This window comes from Telopea speciosissima, unplaced genomic scaffold (assembly GCF_018873765.1).
Source record: "Telopea speciosissima isolate NSW1024214 ecotype Mountain lineage unplaced genomic scaffold, Tspe_v1 Tspe_v1.0069, whole genome shotgun sequence".
Taxonomy (NCBI): Eukaryota; Viridiplantae; Streptophyta; class Magnoliopsida; order Proteales; family Proteaceae; genus Telopea; species Telopea speciosissima.
In genome coordinates, this window is record NW_025317405.1 from 99,121 (window position 1) to 107,884 (window position 8,764).

General features: G+C 37.9%; 1 long non-coding RNA gene across 1 annotated transcript; it reads right to left on the reverse strand.

Annotated features, from left to right (window-relative positions):
• Positions 1 to 345: 345 nt before the first annotated feature.
• LOC122647508 lies at positions 346 to 2,056 on the reverse strand. The gene is made up of 2 exons (XR_006330911.1): positions 1,848 to 2,056; positions 346 to 689 (listed from the first exon to the last, which is right to left on the reverse strand). It is a non-coding gene; the product is annotated as an uncharacterized LOC122647508 (long non-coding RNA).
• Between the last annotated feature and the right edge of the window lie 6,708 nt (positions 2,057 to 8,764).

An 8,764-nucleotide genomic window follows, 5' to 3' on the forward strand; every position in this document is an offset into this window, starting at 1 on the left:
CTAGGAGGTTGAACTAGCGACCTTCCCTGGACTTACGCTAGAGCCCAACTGCCTAGCAGGCTGCCACTGTGAAGCTCATCCCATACATTATTGTCAATCTGAATATTGAGAAAACAATATAATTGAAAGGAGAAAATTTCCTCCAAAATGGGTGAAGGAACAACAAACACCCAAATCCATATGCATGGGATTCTCCATTCACCGTGGGTGAAGGGAAACTACCTCCTAATTGAAAAAACAAAATCAATTGAATTGAATTTAATTTCGAGTAAAAAAAATTGTTTTGGATTGGCGCTACATAAATAATCTACATATTGATATAATAAAGAAATATGGATGTGGAATCAATAACCAAAAGATTGCAAACTGGTGGTTTCACTATATGGACGAACTAAGCAAGATAATCAGAAAATACAAAAAGAACAATTCGGCTACACAATATGAGTATATAGATATTTATATCCACAAATACAGACACATCCAGATAGAAACTGAAACTATTCTCGTTCAACATGAACAAAGGAACGGGGTTTTTTGAAGTATTTAGAAATGAAGGATTCAGCAACAGCAGGGTACTTACCCTTGATGAAATTCTCAATACATTTTCGGTTAGAAAAATCTTCGTTTCTCCCATCAGTAGAGACAACATAGAAACACCTGCTGTCTTGGAAAGAACTGTGCTTATTAATCTGTCAAAGATTAAAATACAATCAGAAAAACGAACTATCATATTTTCTGGCTAATAAGCATTAATTTGAAAATCCTGGAAATGTAGTCTTTAAATAAACAACTAGGTTACAATCTCTATTTCCCTTCCTAGTGATGCATGGCAGACAGAGAATCCATAAGCAATTATTCAACCATTTCCAGCTTGGAGTTCTCCAAAGAAAACCAGGCCATAATAGACATAAATTTCCTATCTAGACTATAATCTCTACAATACATCTTATCGACCATCCAAAACCATTTTATAGACCTAATGGTTGCAAATATTTGACTGGTTTGAATACTGGGCATCATTTCCATGCTCATAGTGTATTATTTATTTGACACAAGTAGTTGAAGTGGATTCTCCGAAGAGAAGATGGATTATGGGAGCGTGAAACTTGAACTATAAATTGAGCCGTGCAGAAATATGATTTTGTCCACCACATTGGAATTCACAAGAAAGCCTCATAAAGAGGATACGCAGGTTTGATAGACGAGAATATTTTCTATGATCAAACCCGAATCATGTTGTGCATGAACAGGCTCCATAAACTCCAGTCCAGTACAATACCAGTAGAAGTAGAATAAGTGATGTGGAATAATCCAAATTATCTTCTACCTATTCTTGATGTACCATCTGCATAAAAACCTAAATATAAAGCACAACATGGGTAGGCAGTTTACACAACAGCCACTGGATCTTTCAAGCCAGGTGGCCGGAGTTTCAAACATCCAACCAACCTGAATGCTCCAAATCATTTAAAAAAAGGTGGTGTAGGCAGTTTACACAACAGCCACGGGATCTTTCAAGCCAGGTGGCCAGAGTTTCAAACATCCAACCAACCTGAATAATCCAAATCATTTTAAAAAAGAAAACACCCCCCCCTAAAAAAAAAGTGTACTCTTGAAGATTAAATTTATTTTTAACATGAACTAATTTGGGGTTCATGTATAAGCACAAATGAAACTAGAGATTTAGAAAAGCAAACATAAAATGGAGCCTCTTGCCACTTAGTACAGAAAGATTTCCTCATTTTCTTTTTGCAAGACCATAATATATTTGATATCACTTAGAATACTAAAATTCACATAGAAAACTAAAATTAAGATAATCTAATGATAAGTTAGCATCCACATACCATGACATAGCCAACTCCATCACCCATTTTTGACACTTGATCAGGATGATGGGTAAAAACGCTATCAAGTACAAATGACTGATCTTCAGCTGATAGTGGTTCGCCATCTTTGTACCTTCATAGGATAAAAGTTATTTCCTGAGGTCAGTTAAGGTTATAAAATGGAAACAGATAAATGCATATGAAGGAAAATGCTAGCAAAATAATACATCAGCACCTACGACCTATTTAATAGTTTGTGGACTGCTACTTTTCCTTCATGTAGGGTGGTTCATATGAATAGGACGTGTTCTGATCATGCACCTGTTTGGCTAAACTACACTGGTCCTCCCAGTGCTAGAATCTCAACTTTTAAGTTTCAACAGAAGTGGTTATTGCACCCTGACTTCAAAGCTTTTGTTAAGGAGCAGTGGGCTATTCCTTGTTTTGGCTCTCCTCTTATGTGCTGTTTATGAAGTTGAAGCATCTTTGGCAACAGCTCCGCTCTTGGAATAGGGGGAATGTATGACATCAATATGTCAAGAATGCCGAAGATATGGTCAGTAGAGAAAAGGCTGATTATGACCAGAACCAAACTGATTTGGCTAAGGGTGCTCTTTCTGATGCGCGAAAACACCTGCAAGCTGTCCTCCTTCAAGAGGAAATTTTCTGAAGGCAGGAAACAAGGGTTAAATGGCTCAAGGAAGGGGGAAAAATACCAAGTTTTTCCATTCGAATGTAAATATGAGAAGGAACAGAGCTGAGATTGAGAAATTTAGATATTTTGATGGTGCTTGGATTTCTGGTGCGGAGGAGGTGAAGGCTGAAGCAGTGAGGCATTTCTCTTCTATTTTCTCTTCTCAAGGCTGCTAGTATGATGATGGATTGCTAGAGTACATCCCTAACCTGGTTACCCAGGAAGATAATAATTTTCTCCTCCATTCCCCGACCCTAGAGGAGGTAAAAGATGTGGTTTTCTCCCTTTCCGTCGACTGTGCGCCGGGTCCTGATGGTTTCTCGGGCCATTTTTCCACAGCTTGTTGGGAGGTGGTAGGTGGTGATGTTTGGGCGGCGGCAGTAGATTTTTTTCTCTGGTAATTTCCTGCCTAGAAATTATACGTCTGCCCATCTTGTTCTTGTGCCGAAGAAAGAGAACCCAAAGGTAATGCCTGACTTTAGACCAATAAGTCCTTGTAATTTTTCTTATAAAATATTTGCTAAAATTCTTTCCTCGAGATTGGCGTCTATTCTGCCTAGTTTGATATCGGAAGAGCAGGGTGCTTTTGTTCAAGGTAGATATATGCACGACAATATTGCTCTAGTCCAAGAGGTGGTACAGGATCTCAATAGGAAAACCCAGGGTGGCAATGTTATTTTAAAACTTGATATGGCAAAAGCCTACGACCGTTTGGAATGAGATTTCCTCTATGTGGTGCTGTCCAAATCCGAGTTTGCTAGTATTTGGATTGATTTAATCAAGAAAACCATTGAAAATTGTTGGTTTTCTATGATGTTGGAAGGAGGTCCAAGGGCTTGCATCAAGGAGATCCTTTATCTCCGTCTTTATTCATCTTAGCGGAAGAAGTACTTAGTAGAGGGTTAAAGTCTCTGTTTGTTGAGGGCAGAGCAGCCTACTTTCAACTTCCCAGAGGTTGTCCAGGTATTTCGCATAGTCTGTTTGCAGATGATACTATAATTTTCACTAAGGGATGAAAAACTCTTTGAAGCAAATCTTGGGATTTATTGGTAGATATGAAGGTTTCTCTGGCCAACTTGTTAATAGACAAAAAAGCTGTTACGTGATGAGCTCCAAGTCTTCAGAGGCTAAGGCCGGATTGGTGGGGGTTACTATAGGATTTATAAGGAAATCTCTTCTGATTACCTATTTGGGGCCGCCACTATATTCGGGAAGGCTCAGGATTTGCTTTTTCAATGATTTTTTGGCAAAGCTCAGAAATAAGGTGGCGGGCTGGAAGGGGAAGCTCCTCTCATCTGGGGGTAGAGTAATAGTCTTGAAACATTTTCTCTCCTCTATGTCAATTCATGTTCTATCTACGCTGAACTTTCCCAAATCATTAATTGTGAAGTTTTATAGTATATGTGCTGATTTTTTGTGGGGGCATTTAGAGTGGGGCAACCGTCATCATTGGGTGAAATGGCAAAAGGTTTGTAAACCTTTGAAGCAAGGGGGTCTTGGAATTATACTGCTAGAGGACGTTGGCCTCTCTCTGAGGTTGAAGAGTTTGTGGCGTATCATCTCTGAAAAGTCTCTTTGGTCTTCATTTTTTTAGAGCTAAATTTTTAAAGAATGAACACATTCTGTTAGCAGGAAGGAGAGTTATTGGTTCGAAATCTTGGAGACGTGCCATGGATCTCAAGGAATTCATGCTTACTAGAGCCAGGTAGTTGATTGGTGTTGGCAATATTAACTTTTGGCTGGACAACTGGCTAGGGAGGGGCCTGCTCATTGACTTTGTTGATGGTACTCAGAACCTCTCCATCCGTGTTAGGGACGTTCTCAATAACGAAGGGATGTGGGACCAGGCTGTTTTATACCAAATTGATTTTCCAGAGGTGCATGAAAGTATCCTTCAGGGTAATTTTTCCCTTTCAAACAAAATGGACAGATTGGTGTGGACTCCTGCCAGTGATGGTTTGTTCTCGTCGAAGTCACCTGGAATGAAGTTAGGCTGCATTCTCCTATAGTGCCTTATGTGCACTGGATTTGGAACCAATCTTGGCCCATTAATATTGCTTTTTTCTCTTGGCAGCTCCTTAATGGTAAAATCCCAATTGATGACTCCTTAGTGTGTATATTGTTGGCTTCTAAATGTGTTTGTTGTTGGATCCCTAGAAGAGATTCGGCGACCCATTGTTTAGTTTCTGGTGGAACGACAACTAAGGTATGGACTTTCTTTGCTAGATTATTTGATGTGGAAATAGTGCCATTTCAGGAAACGAGGAGCAGAATTTTATTTTGGCATAATCATGCAACTGTCAAGGGATTATGTCAGTACGTTACTGGTTTGTTACCTTCAACCACTGTTTAGGAGCTATGGGATGAAAGGAATAATAGAAGGCGCGGGGAAAGCCGGCGTACGGCAGCAACAATAGTTGAGAACGTTAAGAATTGGGTTAGAGAAATCCCATACCCTTTAAAGTTTAACCATGTGCCTCCCTTAAGAGAGCAGCTCATTCTTAATTTTTTTTGATTTGGTTCCCCCTTCTATTAAAACGAAACCCCCCCCCCCTTCCTATTTATTGGTGTCCGCCATTTAACTCAATTAAACTCAACGTGGATGGTGCATGCAAAGGTAATCTAGGATTGGGAGGTGATTGCGGAATCATTAGATCCAGTGATGGTAGTGTTCTGGCGGGAACATGTGAAAAATCTTAACCACACCTGAAATGTGAAAAATCAGTTTGACTCAATCAGGAATTAGATGGAGGTAAATTTAAAAAATGATTGTGCTCATGTTGCGCTGACAAGAAAACATTACAACCAAAAAAAAAAAAAATCCACCAACTACCATAGCTGAAAGGCATTGCAAACTCGATACCCTCAAAAGCACTTGCTATATTCCTTCCCAGGCTCACGTGCAAGCAAGTATGCATACTCTAGGAACCAATTTCTCAATATTGGGAGCATAACTTCCATCTGCCTGTTCATGCACAAAGGCAAGAATAGAACCAGCATAAAACATATGGAGAAGTAACCGGAAAAGTAAAGACGAGAGTAAAATCATAAAAGAAGCCTGTTCATTGTTCATTTATTAGAAAAAAGTAAGCATGAATGGTGGAAGTAAAACAAAATTCAGAAACTTTGTTAAGGACAAAAACCAAATCCATAACTTGATGGCATCTGGTCCAAGTAAGCAAGCACTTCACAAACTGTTGGCACAAATCCACAATCCAAGCATCATCTCAAATCTAATCAGATACTCAAATGAATGCTCCACTTTCAGATCAAGTGATTGAAGAGGATCCCTTTATAACAATTGTAAACCAATCCAACCCCCCTCCAATATATATATATATATATAGGGATCAACAGCCTCCTTTTCCATTCAGGTTAGTTGTCCATGACAAGGAAAAACCTATCACTAGTTCCAATATTTTGGTGGATAAGCTCAATAACCTTTCAACCTTTACGCTTTTGCCTTAAATTTCTGATTAACTTTCCAGTTACAAAAATTAAAAGAATGGAAGAAAAAGAAAAATAAATGCGTGCATCTAAGTGCAGAAAGCCTATCAAGCTGTTGAATGTTCAAAGTTTATATCTTTTTCTTCCAATTGCTTGATCTTTGCACTTCCCTTCAATACGAGGAAAATCTATGTTTTCCACCACAACCAATACGAAGAAGAAAAAAGTCAACAGTCTACCAACAATGGGGGAAATATGTAATTTAAGATCAGTTTCTCCACTGAATGGACGTTTCACCAAGCAGAAAAATCTACTGATTTCGCAACAACAGATTGTTAAGAGCAAACACAACACTTATATTGAAGTCTTGAAGGGATTAACCAGTTTGTATGATGCAAAGAAAAAGTAGCAAGATATATAAGTAACTTATTAGATAACCATGCCAATTACATCCTAAAATCACCTGACAATGAATGAATCCGGGCAAGGTTTTGCATCCTAGAATACGAACACGGTCTTGCTTTGTGGAGTGCCAAAGTCCAAGAGTTCAATTACAACAATCAGTAGACTGAGAGCGAAGTATGCCCTATAGAACAAAATGCATACATGAGAAATATATTTGAGATAATGCCAAAGAACTACCACATATGGCCTAGCAGCCAAAGAATGCAAACAGACCCACCTTCCGACTACTAAAATAGATACAGTATCAAGAATTTATGGACAAAATCTTCCCTAAATAAAGTAGTAAGAACAAAAAGGAAAGAAAAAAAAAATTGAAAACTACTCCATAAGTCAAAATGAGGGGAATATTTAAATGACACCAAATCCGGGTCAAGCTAATGAGTCTGAATTCACTTCTTGAGTTGCCTTGAGCCAGAAACGGAACTAACAGTAGTTGGAAGTTCTAAGAAATTAGGAAATGAGACTAGTTTCATTAGAACATTAAGACCTAACTAAACTTATTTTTTTTCTTCTTTTTTCAATTAAAAAAAAACTGTATTCCACAACTAAAATTAAAATAAAAAATCAAGAAAGATAAGAGGGGAAAAGAAAACCATTACACTTACATCTGCTCCTTGCATATGCAAAGCAGTTTATAGTATGCCTCTGTGATAATACTGATATATTTGATATGCTCAGACCTCAATTCTTTTGAGCACCTTTGTTCAAGATACTTGGCAATCTACAACAAAGAAAAGGAGACCAAAATAACCTCCAAGTAGAAGCCATTGATACGCACATAACGAAAGGAGGTTAAATTATTTTGAAAGAAGGGAGTACCTTTGGAATTTGGAGGGGGTTCTTGGCAGCATATTCACACAATTTAACAATTTTCCGTTCATTTGGAGCACCCTTCTACAAAATTACACAGCTAGACATCATTATCCTGGATGTTAAAAAGATAAGTAGGACTACTCTGTTTTTATAACTCCATTTAACAAGAAGATAGATGCGTCTATCTCAAACAAGGTCACAAGACATCCAACATGACAACCCTACAAACTAGATAGGAAAACACATGTGCATATGTACTTTCTCTCTCTCTCTCTCTCTCTCTCTTATCTGGGAAAGTCAGTGTTTCTAACACAAAATCATGTGGTACGTTTCAATTTAGAAGAGCTCAGAAGGAACTTTCCTCAGCCACTTACCCGCAGATATTTCAACCTTGCCTCAGCTACCTCATCAGTTGGATTAATCATCCTACATCAAAGGAAAAGGAAAGTCAAAATATAAGAGAAAACAGAGATTCCGTTTTCCTTGGTAAAAGGATGTCAGAATCACTTTTGTCTTGTATTAATTCAGATTCTTGGTCCATTTGGCCAAGCAAACACGAAGTCCTACAGAAGGTTCAACCCAGTTACTTAATTCACAATATGATCTACCTGGCTTCAAGCTCTGAAATTTCACAAGCAATAACTGCTCCCTTTCAGACGCAGCTGTTTCAACCAGTCAATTGAAATAACATACAACAATTTGCACTTAACTTGCCCTCAAATGAGACATACATAAAGAGAACTATAACACAGAATTAATATTAGAAAGAAAGAATTGAACAGTTCCATCATGCTTCAGAGCTAATAGAGAGCGTTGGAAAATAAAATTTCATGTAGAGCTGCTATTGAGACCTAATATAATAGGCAAACATAAGGCATATAATTATTTTAATAAGAAAAAGAATACTGTGTAAACCAGTTATTGGCTGTTGCATTAAAGTATTAGTGAGTTATTAAAGAAGAGGAAACAGGCTGATAACTGCAGTTTTTCCGATAGGAATAACGATGAAAACTTGGATCATAACAATAATAATAATATAAAAATCCATCCTTGCCTAGGGAGTCCACTGAATCATTAGTGGAAGTTGCAAAACCCAAGAACGATGCACTTGATGCAGCCGTCTACCCCCCTTGTTTCTCTAACATGTCACATATTGTCAAGGAATCTCTTACCCATGACGCCCAGCCTAAAACATTTTTAGAATCACCCTAGCTTACCACATGAATAGAATTAAGCTTCTTCATTCTTCTAGCTAAATAGAAGTTAATCATTGTTATACAGACACAGCTCCAGCCTTATTTTGGTCACATTTGTCTTGGAAAAGAGTAATGGCTATAAAGAACTCTCATTTTTTTCAGCCCTTTCTACACCTTCAAAAATGATATTTCAAAAATCTGATCCTTCCTATATTGCTTATGATGACAAAGAAAGAGAGGGAGAAGAGAAAATAGAGTTGATTTGTAAGGGAGCAAACCGAAAACGGTCAATGGAAAATATTTATATAGAGGAGGTGACA